This window comes from Triturus cristatus, chromosome 12, assembly GCF_964204655.1.
Source record: "Triturus cristatus chromosome 12, aTriCri1.1, whole genome shotgun sequence".
Lineage (NCBI taxonomy): Eukaryota > Metazoa > Chordata > Amphibia > Caudata > Salamandridae > Triturus > Triturus cristatus.
The window spans coordinates 340,002,034-340,015,436 of record NC_140595.1 but is presented as its reverse complement, the minus strand read 5'-3'; the positions used below and the strand labels follow the sequence as shown (position 1 = coordinate 340,015,436).

The following is a 13,403-nucleotide window of genomic DNA, read 5'->3' as shown; positions in this document are numbered from 1 at the left end:
TCATGTCCAGATGATAAATAAATGATGGAGAAAATGGGATACTGAAAGGGATGTTCCATCACATATATGTAGGAGTTCCAGAGCAAAACTCTAAATTAGGTCCAACTCATGACTAGTTAGGCAAATGTAGAAATTCATTAAGGTGTAATATGTTGCATATTGTGATTTCTATATGAATCAGTGTATGCAATAATGACTGTGATGTTGTACCAATTTTTACCTGAATTGAAAGCCAACATATTTTGTGAATCAATTTCACAATGATAAAACGATCTTCAAATAACTAGCCATATTTAGAAGACACATGTGAAAATGTTTTTGCTTGGTTCTGAAGTTGATTAGAAATGTTTTAAGGCCTATTTATTTACTTATGCCGGAGACGTCATGTGTCAATCCACCCAAATTTATTTTTCTTAATGTCTTCAACAACATAGGTATTTAGCTAGTGTGTGATACATTGATAAGCTACTTCAGTACAGAATCCATTTATAATTTTTTTACATTTCATATATACTTTACTTAATTGAAGTAAATGTTACCATTATGAAATGCAAAAACAAAGAGAACATGCTTTCAGTTTATACACATATTGGTACAACATTGCAGTATTTGTTGACACACATTGATTCATATTTAACTTTTTGAGAATGAAAATAATGCAGATTTTTGGGCCTTGTGAAAATCCCGTACAAAGGTATTTTTGATTGATTTCCATTTTTGGTGACATAAGTTCACTAGAAGTGTTAAACAGTTCCTAGAGAGACATCAAAATGGAAAAGAAACAAGATCAGACATGATATAGGAGCTATTATTAGGAATGACAAAATTGTGACCAAATGGTTTCTGAAAATGTTGTATACATGCATGAGCTTATGCTAATATAGAACCGACGTTTGAGAGACTTAAAGCTGGTGAATTATGAAAACTGTTTTGTGATATAAACTTATGATTAGTTCGGTTTATACAGATTCAATAAAACTATTGTATGTATCATTTCAGCATCATCAGGAACCGGCGGAGGAGACATTGGCCATGGAGGCGGGGAAGCAGCTGGCCACTGTGGCTTGGGTGCTGACACCGCAAACACCAAGGGATCCAGTGGCCCGGAGGGTAAGGGGAGTGCAACAGAGGCCACCAGCTCCACACCATCCTCTGCCGAGGCTTCCACAAGCGAGCACTCCTTATTGGTGGTGGCCCAGATAAGAACTCTGCCAACTGCATCCTTGTCCACCACCCAGCTCTACCCTCCTTCTTGCCCCCCCCAGTTGGCCAAACCCACCCCCCCAAAGAAAGGGGTGGCATCTCCTTCACTGCAGGAACCTTACCCCTTAACCCTGTTCCCCAGGCTGCACTGGGTGAAGAAGCTGTAGACCTCCTCTGGAGCATCTCTGTATGCCAGACTTCGCTACTGAATGCCATCCAGGGGCTTAGCTGCCATATGCAACACATGGTAGCATACCTGGAAGGCATTCACAGTGCTACGTCTTGCCTACAGAGGTCTTTTCAAGGTCTCACTGACTGCAGCGTCCCAAGCATCCTAAGATTGTGCCCCACCTCTCACCCTTACCTATCCCAATTCCCTATTCCCAAACCTGTCCCAAGCATAGTCACACTTTTGCCTGCACCCACATAAACAAACACAAGCAGCACACCCACACAGAAACCAAAACACCACAAAAAACATAGGCACACAAGCAAGCATATATCACCATACCCACCTGTAGCACCACTAGCACACCCTCAGACACCACACCCGCTACCACACATGTACCACCTCAACCACCAGCAAACCCACAGACATTGCAGCCACCACCACAGACACACATGAACCACCCCTCTACCAGCATACCCACAGACACCCCTCCCACAACCACACCCACATGCCTCACCACCAGCACACCCACTGATACCACACCCACCACCACACCCACACCTACCTCCACCAGCACACCCACAGACACTGCATCCACCACCACACCTGGCTGCACCACCACATCCACATGCACCACAACTACACCCAGCACCTCCTCAGCACACCCATACCCACACACACCCACATTAGAAAACACCCACAAAACAAAAACGCCCACACTCGCTCAAACAACAGACACCTAGAAAGCAAGACACACCCAACATGCATGGCATACACCAGACCCACAGGCACCTGCACCCTTAACAGAAACATGCACAAATGCCACTGCCACTCCCTCTACGTCCCAAACCCAAATTCCTACAAAACATCCTACCCATTTTACCTGAGTTTGTTGTTTGCCCTTGTCTTAACCCCTTCTATACCCAAAACACCCCTCCCAAATGCAAAGCTATCCATTCCGCACCCCAAACAACCCCTTCTACATCTCAGCCCACCCCTTCCAATACAGAAACCACCCCTACTAAACCCAAAAGTACCCCTCCCAAACCCAAGAGCACCCATCCCAAACCCAATCCCCCTTTCCAAGTAAGATCTTTGAGGTGCCTGCTCTGCCCACTCAATCCCTCCTCCTGAGAACGTTTCCCTTGGCAGTAAATTAGGAGGCAAGCTTTTCACCACCGCAAAAAAGTGCACAAGACTTTGTTAGCACCTTATGGACTGCCATTTGGCTTTGAAAGAATATTGAGAGACTTATCTCATTGTTTGGAATAAATCCCTAATTTTGATTTCACCAAATTAGTCCTGGCATTAATTTTCCTGGTTCATTTCTAGCAATTCTTCTGACTAAAATGTGAAGTACTTATTTTTCTTTACCATGATAGCAGGTAATACAACATATTTTTTTAATTGTCCACGTTTTTAAGTGCATACACTGATTAACACAGTATGTAATGGTCATTTAAATGTAGGTGCAGTCATTCATCATAGTAATGGTCACTTGCACCAACTAATTTATTTTCACCTTTGTTTGGGATGTGTTACTACAGATGTTTGCTTTACTTTCATTACTGATCAATATGAGCACATATGCATTTCACCTTTTAAATACTGTGACTATTGGAACTGGATACAGTACAGGACTTGCACTAGACAAGAGGAAATGTTACATGGATGTATATGTTGAGTAATTAAAATTTGGGACTGACATTGATGTTATTGGTAATTTATGAGGTAAAGGTTACACCTTGTCTAGTGCAATTTATACACCATGTTACATTACACTTATCCCAGTGATATGTGTTGCATATGTTTTTCATGGGACAATTTTCTAAACTAATTTCATCACACCTGTATGATGACTTTTTGATTTTTCATTTGATTTTTTTGTACAAGTGTTCATTTTTTGGAAGACAGCCTGCAACAAATGTATACATGCAATGGGATCATACAGGTGTGTTTTTTTAAGTACTTGGATATCAACATTACAGACATATTTATTGCACATTGGTATTTTATTGCTTGAAAGAGAGATTTAAAAATGCACACGTCCAGTGCAAATGTTAACAGACAAGTCCAAAGGTAACGGGTTTAAGTGGAGCTTACAGTCGATTCAGTCCATGACTATGTTGATTTTGTTCATCATCAAGCAGAAGAGGCAAGACTTGGAAGATCGGGTGCATGACGTAAAAGGAAGTGTGACAGTGAGAAAAGGCGAGTTTATGCCATATACCCCTTCTAATCTGCCAACTCGGGTGTGAAGGTTTTACCGCCACAGTCATGTCAGTTGGAAGGCACATTGTGATTGGCCCGATGGACACATTGGTGGTCCTCCCACTGGCAGCCGCTTTTGCCTATTGCGCCCTCAACGTGGTTGAACATACCTGGCGGAGTCAGCAGCACTCCATGGCCTTTCATTCATAGAACCACCAGCATCTTCATAGAGTGAGCGGAGTGCCTAGTGGGCAAGCAGGAAGACTGGAAAAATTGGTGGTGGGACCAGATATGCCTAGATCTAACTCAGGCCCTTTGCTTTTATTTGTTATCCGCTGCAGAATTGTTTCAAGACTTCATTCAACATATCATACAGCCTGTCATGAATGAGTTCAATTACAGTGATAACATATTGGTTTTCAGAGCTACACAAAAAGAACATGATCAAGCTCTTACACAAGTATGTAGTTTACTGGCTGAAGCAGGTTTGAATTTGAATGCAGACAAGTGTGAATTCCAAAAGACAAAGCTAAAAATCTTTGTCCATATCTTTCCCAATGGGGATATGACACCAGTTCATGCTAAAGTACAAGTGCTGTCAAATGCTTATCCCCTCAAGATTTTTCTATTGTGCATTCTTTTTTGGCATGGTCAGTGACTGTTTCAGATACATACAAGACTTCGCCACTGTAAGTGCTCCATTGAGAGACTTGATGAAAAAAAAGTTTTTATTTCATTGGTCATATGAATGTGGGAAAGATTTTAAGAAAATCAAACAAGCTATTGAGAATGCTACTGAAATGGCAAACTTCAATCCAAAGCTTCATACAGAGGTTGTTGTTGATGCTAGCTCAGTTGGATTAGGCACTATACTGGCACAACACAGCGGACACCCAAATGCTTGATGGCATATTAAGGCCCATGCAAGGAGAGGTTTATTCCAAACAGAACATGCTTACTCACAACCAGAAAAAGAACGTTCAGCTGTGGTTAGGCTTGTAAGCATTTCCAAGTATTCCCATACAGAAAACCTTTTACTCTGGTAACTGATCAGTAAGCTTTACTGACTATATTTGGCAATCCAAAGGCCAAAATGCCTCCTCACATTGAGCGATGGGGACTAGGGTTGCAAATGTATAATTATACCATTGTGCATCATCAAAGGAAGGATCAGAACCCTGCTGGCTACTTTTCCAGAGTGCCTATACAAGGTCACAAATACTCCATCCAAGACTGCTGAGGCCTATATTCCTTCTTTGTAAAATCAAACACACAAGCTGTCATTTTGTTAGCCCAGATTATCACTTCCACAAGTCATGATAGTGACATGTTAAAGTTGAAGGATATCATGATACATCAGTCATGGAGACAACACTCTCGACTGCTCACCAGTGATGGTGAATATCAAAAAAAGAAACGTTTCAATGATGAACTGTCCATAATTCTGGAAGAGGTTATACTACGAGGATCAAGAATTCTGATCCTTTAGAGTCTGTGACAGAAAATAATTGAAGTGGCAAATGAAGGACATCATGGAATTGTTGACACCAAATGAGATCTCCGAGACTGAGTCTGGCTTTCTTATCTTGATGACTGGCTTGAAAGGGAATTAAAGGCCTGTCATCTATGCAACTGCCTTTCTACAAAAACTATTAACCACTCTCTGAACATGTTGGAACTCCCAAAGCATGCATGAGAGAGAATAGTCATTGACTTTTTCGATCCACTTGACAATGGACATCACCTGATGTTGATTATGGATGAATACTCATGATTTCCATTAATTGAAGCTCTTTCCTCTACTACTCAGGAGCGAGTCAGTGAAAGACTAGATAGCATCTTTGGGACATGGGTGTTCCAGCCATAGGGAAGTCTGACAATGGCCCACCTTTCAACAGTCGAAAGTTCAAAGATTTCTTGGGGCATTCGAATATAAAGCATCAAAAGAGCACACGTTTGTGGCCGCAGGTCAACTGACGTGTTGAGCATTTTATGAGTACACTAAAGAAAGCAGTTCAATGTGTTTATCTTGAGAAGCTGGATTTGAAAGCTGTTTTGAATCCTACATTGAGAGCTTACCGTTCAACACCCCACTCGACTATAAGTGAAAGTCATGTGACATTGATGTTCAGGAGATCAATGAGCACCAATTTTCCTGAAAAGACCAATCCGAGAAAGAAAGATGTGACAGCGACTCATGAGGAGGACTTGGTTAACAAACAAAAGATGAAAGCGTATGCTGACAACAAAAGATGACATGCAAAAAACCTTATATTTGAGAAAGGAGATCTCGTTCTCTTACGACAAATGCAGAGAAGAAAAAGCTCCATTTGATGCAGAACCTTTTCAAGTGGTGTCTACTAATGGACACATGATGACTGCCCAGCAACCTGGAAAGTCTATTACCAGAGACTCTTCTTATTTCAGGCAATTAACTAATTGTTCATCAGATAAAACTGTTGAAGGAGAAACTGGGTCCCAAACATCAGTGACTGCTGTTGTCTCTAAACCATTGACGCAGATCCTGGATAGTGGTGGTGACAGTTCCCAGTTTCCAAGAACAGGATCAGGTCACACAATTAAAGCACCAAAACGATTGATTGAAGAGACTTAATAGAACAAGTCTATGTATGTCTATTTTGTAAAAAAATTAAATATTTTGTTTAACCGAGGGGAGATGATGTGGCTAGTGAATTAGAAATGATGGAACACTTTTGGCTCCTGATAGACTCTATAGAACTGTGACATAAGCATTAGAGTGGAATGCAATGACGACTGGTTTAGAATGTTGAGTTCACAGTTGCATGCAGGCAAATAAAGACTAATACTAAGCTCTGTGTGTGGTGTAGTCATTTGCGGGTACCCAGGCAGGGTAGAATGCTGCATTTCCCAACTCAGTCAAATCCTAACACTTATCCCTGTACTCCATGCCTTGACTGAAATTTTGTAATCTAGATGATATGTTTTTTTCCTCCTGCAAGTTTCAATTTCGTATGTTTTAATTTTGTGCAATCTGTGTGAGCAAGCCTGTACTCAAATGTTTGTTTGGCTTGAGGAAAATTAGCTTATGAACAATATATGTTCATGCATTACATTACAGTTATAAAATATTCATAACTTTAGATGCAGGAACACATGAGATGAGCCACAGCAAAAAGGTGGATGCAAATACTGTTAATTTCTGAAGTCAGGACCGGGAACATATCAATACGTTTACAGTGATGAATGGCTTGACACACATGTAGGGAGATAATGGGTGTAGATGGGGATGTGAATTTGGATTGAATTGTTCATGAGTGCGGAGTTGTTGCTTTCCGTGCCCTTAGAAGTGTCATCGATGTCTATTCATGTGCAAAACTGGGTTTATAGTGGCATCAGGATCAGATTATGTACTGAGGGCATTTATGACTATTTCACAAGTTGCCTCATTGGTCTCCATGTTTCGGGTGGACAATCTAGCCTCACCTGGGATTTCCACTTAGTAATATAATCAAGAGCAATATCCATACCTTGGTGAGAGAAATTCATAGGGGTATAAACCGGTGTGCCTGCAAGATGCGTTATGGGTGGAGGTTAGTTCTGCATCCAACGGACTGGAACCTATGATCTTGGTTTGAATTCTACCTTCCGGTAGAGAGGTATGCACTCATCCTCAGTTCTTGGACAAGTTCTAGGTTTGCCTTGGGCCTAGTTACATTAACACATCCTCTCACACTGAGAAAGTCCATCATATTTACCTTCTATCAACCTCTTCTTTCGATACCATCTGTTTCCCCGCTTGCCAGTAATTTGTAGTGTGCCTTTACAATGCCATCCTGTTATCCAGAGAGCCCAGTTTAGATCTTCTAGCAGCCACGTTGCTAGAAATGAGTGTCAAGCTAATTCTCTCTAATCCCGCGCCCTGTCTACCCCATTTCCAAACAGGTCCTCCCTACTCTCCACGATTGTGCTAGAGAGAGTGGGACTCGCTAGGGGGCAGAAAGTGAATTTAACCTTGCTACCCTTTCAGCTACATTGCGGGGCTTGTGACACATAAACACAAATCCTTTAGCAGGTGTAATTAGCCATGACGGATAAGTCTTCTGACATAACATCTTCCTGCGTTAAGGGCTCTGTTCTCGTTCAGTATATGTACACCTGAGATATTTAAAGACTCAATGATTCTCAATATCATCTACATTCCATGATCATTTTAATGTCAATATGCTAATTTCTTTCAAAACACCCTGTAGATCTGTCACCTTATCATCAGTCAAGTCTTTGTTTTTTTTTTGTTTTTTAGGGTATTGTACATACTTACTGTACGTAAGTCTATTGCTTGATTGTTAAAACCGTTGCAATACAATGCACAATAAACTACATTAAAGCGATACATAAAACTTACACATTTCTCCATCATTATCACTAAAAAACATAAAACCCAGCTAGAACAAAGTTATGTAATAAATTTAAGAGGAGGGTTCACTTCCTGCCCTACATCTTAAAGTGAAAATTGGGCCTAGGCTTTGGTGCCAGGTTACTGGGCGGCAGCGATGTATAGATAACGTGCGCCTGTGAAACGAGGCCTAGTTTCTGAGCATGCCCGCCCTTCCCCAAAGGGCAACAGACTTACGCTAATAGCCAATTGTTATAGTCTTTGAAACCGTAAACTGCGAGTGCCGAAAATAAAGTGCAATGGATGTTATATATGTAAAGTGAAAGTGCAGCAGTATTGGTACCCTTCTAGTACTACCCGTGTATAGGTTAAGAATAAGGGGGTGGAAGTTGTGTACGGTGTTCAAGGGCAGGGTAAGTAAGGTGCAATGGACGTTATCAGAGAAATGTGCAAGTGCAACAGTTTTTGTATCCTAAATACCTATCCAGTTAATAATGCCTTCATACAGGTAATGAGTAAGGGGTGATGGCTGAGGACAGCAGCCATCGGCAGCAACAAATTTGATGCCCAAGGCTCTTCCACTAGTAATGCCTATGATCCAGTGTAAGGTGAGGAGTGGTATATGGTGCAGCGTCCAGGGTCAGCCACCAGCTACCTTAAAGATTTTACCATCATTCTGATTGGGCGCAAGCCTCCCTGGTAATGGGTGGTATGGGGTTGGGAGGATTAATGCAAATGAATGCTTTAATTTGTGCTCTCTAAGCTTTTTCAAACTGTATTTGAGCTGTGAATTAAACTAGTCCCCTCCCTCCCCTGCAGCTGCTGGGACCCTGGCCTTAATCTTTTTCCTAAATCTTTGAAGGAATTTCACCATTGCACAGTTCAACCTAATGTCCAATGGTTCAAAGCAGGCCATCACTGCCTCTCTGCAAGACCTTGTATCTCGATCTTTCCTTGTTCTTCGTAGTAGCTCACGCTGGTACTACATAAGGGTGGTGCCCAAGAGAAGGAAGAGAATAATAGCTTCCTGGCCCTGGTCCCATAGCCGGCAGTCATTTTGCACTTCCCATATTTTCCAAATGGGATAGTAGGTTAGTAACTTAGGATTGGTTTGTATCCCAGCCTGAGTTTCAGGAATAGTTTCTTGACCCAATTACCATAGGATTCACTTAAGTAGCCCTGTGGTTTCAAACTGGTAAAATATGAAGCGTCATACAGCCATGTTTACTTTGAGATAGGCAGTTCTTGTCCTCATGCAATGAAAGCAACTGTGTGCTTGTTTTAGCAAGCTTTTTAAACTCCAGATGACTAATAGTTATGTTCAAAGTGTTGGTTAGATCAAGAGTACTCAAGCATGTAGCAGGTAAATCCTTGCCGAGGAGCTATTCTTTTCTTCTAATTCGGAACAAAGGTAGCGGCCCATGAGCCTTCCTTTGACAACTTAAGTTTGTGGCAACACACAGCAATTGCCGCCTTCTGTGCCAGTGACTGTTTGACAATGCCAAGCTCAAGTCTAATCTGGGCTTCAGATGAATGAAAGATTGACCTGTACACCTTGAGTATCATTGTGTCCTATAATGCACTGTCCCACCCCCTAAGAGCCTCTCTTCTGTAGGTCAAAGTTGAAAGTTCCTTTGCTTGGGCCACCTGTAGAATTGGCGTGAGCGTTTGGCCTTTCAATTTAGTGTAGAGAGACCTGAGGCTTAACCCCAGAGCGTTGCCCTTCTTTCTGATTTTCTCGAGCTGTTCGCTGTACCTCTCAATCTTGTTAATGTAGATACCGAGATATTTAAATCTTTTTATCAACCCTAACATTTCTTGGTCCAGAAACCGCATGGGCTTTCGAGTTATTCTACTTTGGACTTCTAAAATTGGTGTTTTCTTTCTGTTTGGTTCTGTTAATCAGGACTAAGTCATCCATGTAAAACAGATTTGAAAGCTGCAAGCCCCCTAACTTGGGAGGATAAGTGCAAACTGCATTTAATTTGGGAGTAAGATCTGATAGGAACAGAATGAATAGTTTTGGAGCGAGGACGCAGCCCTGCTTAAGGCCTTGCATGGTTTTTATTGGCCTGGATAATGAGAGCCATCTCCAATTTTAATTCTGACCCATGTATCTGTATGCAAGCGTTCGAGGGCCCTTAATATGCCAACCTGGATGTTTAGGTGGGCCAGTTTCTGTGTTCTCCCGGTGAACCCTATCAAGTGAGGACTTCTAGTCAAGAAAGCCCAAGTAAACTGGCTGGTTGTTGGACTTTTCCAAGTTGGTTAATAGGGAGAGTACCATCATGTTAAATAAGCTCCCTGTATACTTGGTGAAGCCAGTTTGGTTTGGTGGAATGATGGCTTTTAACCTCAGCCCAATGCTGTAGCTCTTCGAGAACTACCTATACAAAATATTTGCTGTCGTTGTCAATTAGAGATAACCAGGCAATAGTTCCCATGTACCCCTTTGTCACTGTCCTTGAAAATTGGTGTGAGGAACAAGCCTTGGCATAAAGGTGGGGTGCAATTTAGCTGCAAGATGGTGGGAAAAAATGGTGTTAGCTGTGCAGCCCAGAATGTTGGTTTGTCCTTGTAGATTGCAGATGGGATTCCGCTCAGGCCTCGCACCCCCTCTCTATGGCTCTTTGCAAATTGCTTCTGGACTCACTAATGGTGACAGTGCACCAATTTGATTTTCGGGTACTTCCCATAGGCTGCTTTGGCAAGGTTTTTGTAGGTTTCATATCATCTGCCTGTACACTGGATTGGTCCGGCTGGGTTGCCGGGTTGTTTTCAAGCAGGAATTGATACCAGGTTGACTCTGAGATATTGGAGGGAGTTACATTTGGAAGATGTCTGCCAACACTGTTTAGAGCCCACCAAGAAGTCGCAGAGTTTTTTGTGTTGATGTCATGCAGCAGTTTTGAGTTCCAACGCTCTCTTTGACTATTCTTTTTTCCCCTTTTTAGCATTTCCTCACCTCCTGTAGGTTGTGTAGTATTGAGGAGTCCATTGGCAACCTCTTGAGTGCTCTCTACAACTAATTTGCCCTCCTTTTGGCCCTTCTTATTGAATAGTTGTGTCCCCACCCTTGAGGGAGGTCTGCGTAGTGTACTTGAATCTTTTTCTTGACGAGGAAGGTCTTGGCATGCTGGCTTGCAAATGTTTTGGTAAACTTTTCCCAGCCAGTCAAAGAATCTTCCCCCAGTGTTCGTAAAGATGCCATTAGTTGTTTAGCCACTTCTGAGAAAGTATCTGAGGTGCATCTGATGCATTTGAGGTTGATTGTATGCCCCTTGATCTGCCGCACATGCAAAGTCATCCAGGCCTAAGTCAAGGGCTATCTCTTGTGGTCGATGATCACTTTCCAATTTCTCCTAAAAGCCAAAGGAGGAAATAATGTTCAACAAGGGGAGTGTCATGCAGTACGTTCTATCAGCCCATCTCCTAGGCGAGATGGCCACTGTTCATCAGATAGAGCAACACATCTCAGATGGAGCAAAACAGCTGTAGCAAACACCCTTCCAGTGGTCAAAGGTATGTGCATGGCATTTCTGAAATAACAATCTGTTGCTAAGACTTCCTTTGCACAAAGCCTTTTTGTCTAAAACATGCATAAAGTGAGTGCCTGCTTCTGCTAACTCTACCTTTCTTTCCCAGGTCAAGTTCCAGTCGCGTAGTTACCCGAGACACCCAACAGCCACCACCATGTTGGATGAGGCCGGCACTTTCTATTAAACCGGACCGCACCCCTTCCAGAACGCTCGTGATTGGGCATTGCTCTGGCAGCAGCAGCCTCGGGTCGCTCTCCTGAAAATTGGTAGGCAATTTCAGTTTATTATGGAACCTGTCCTGGTAATCTGGGAAATCCAACGACGCATGGTATAAGTTAATGTTTAGGGTAATTCTATTATGTGACGAATTTCTTAAATATCTGTTACAAAAAGAAAGAACAAGCTTTCTGACGTTCAAAAAACGACATTTTCAAGTTGACGAGAACACAGACTTATTTAAAAAGTCTAAAATACATATATGTGAAAACAGAATAATCGATGCTCAGGATTATGGGATAATATATGCTCATTGATCATAAAGGCTGCACACATAACTCTAGTACTGCAGTACGTTCATAGTGTTATGATTTATGCTTGTTTATGGAATTATTTATGGAAGTGACTTTTATCATAGAACCTCATATTGTGAGAGATATAACATGTGAGTTTGGTAATCTTGCTCGAATCACAATGAAGAAAGACACTAAGGTGCCTAAAACTGAGAAACATTTTTATTATAAATATTGAACGATAGAAACAAAGAAAGCTCTGCAATATTCTCATCTCTGTGACTAAAACAAAGAACTTCCGAATATTGCAGCGAAAGTTATAATGGAGTCAGTGCATTGAGTGAAAGTACACTGCTCCTTTATTTCCTTCATAAGTAAGGTTGGTTCTTGAACTACTCGTATTAGATTAGAAAAAACACAGAATCATCTTAGGTTAGGTTGAAGACTAATAATGGTTCCTTGTCATTTCAGGCCTCCCTCCCTGCAGTACCCTCACTAAAACCCTTCCCCCTGTCCGGTCACTTCGATCCTTTGGTGTAAAGAATCACAGAGTCAGTGCTGCCAGAAGGTGGTCATTGGAAGGTACTGCTCCTGAGGAACCGGTGCTTGATATGGAGACTCACAAAGGTATAGTCAATTAGAGAAGCCCCAGAGGAGGTTAATTATGAGAGGCTGACTGTTTTCTCCAGGGGGAATGCACCTGTTTAAAGCTCTGAGGCCAAGATGTTCAAGATTACCTTGTCAGGTCCATCCTCTCTTGTCATCTTTGTGCCACCCAGTCAAGTCTTTGTTGCATTTTCTTTAATTCCTTCACTTGTTCCTTTAGTGTTTCCTGGGAGTCTTTAAGACTACCCAACGGAGGTTCGTGAAGTCTCTTAGATGTCTCTTCATACCAATGAAGATAAGCATTCTGGCACCCTACTTTTCCTTGCTTCCAAAACAAATGTTCCCTACTAGAAATTGTTTGGAGGGTTATGTTTTTGTGTACCAGTGCCATTTAACCAAATACTTGCATATTCTGTGCCCATAATGCACATTCATATTTTGCACTGGGGTCTCTTTTTGGTGGGATGTCTTCCCTTGATCCTGCACCCCCTCCCCCAAAATTCTATTCATACCCGGCACTTTCACACTTAAGTCACAAAAAACAATGGAGTTGCGTAGTGCTTTACATTTTTTTTGTGATGTTTCTTGCTAATGAGCAGTACACAATGTATCACTCTAGACTCAAGGAACAAACACTGTTCATTGTGGGAATAGAAAGAAGAAAGAAAAAAGCAGTACAGGAATAAAGGGGATAGATACAAATATTATGTTTGCACACTTGTTATATCAGGTCTCGCCCCCTCACTGCATTGCTCTGCAAACGCACCCCGTGGCGCGTTGTAAGTTGGGAA

At 41.9% G+C, this 13,403-nt stretch overlaps 1 long non-coding RNA gene across 1 annotated transcript in view; it reads left to right on the top strand.

The window, feature by feature from the left end:
* The window catches only part of LOC146775981 (uncharacterized), a 73,512-nt gene extending 60,906 nt beyond the window's left edge, over positions 1-12,606 (top strand). Inside the window, exons 2-3 of the long non-coding RNA XR_014972138.1 lie at positions 11,604-11,763; positions 12,478-12,606. This is a non-coding gene — a long non-coding RNA (uncharacterized LOC146775981). The remainder of the gene's footprint in view (positions 1-11,603; positions 11,764-12,477) is intronic.
* The last annotated feature ends 797 nt before the right edge of the window (positions 12,607-13,403 follow it).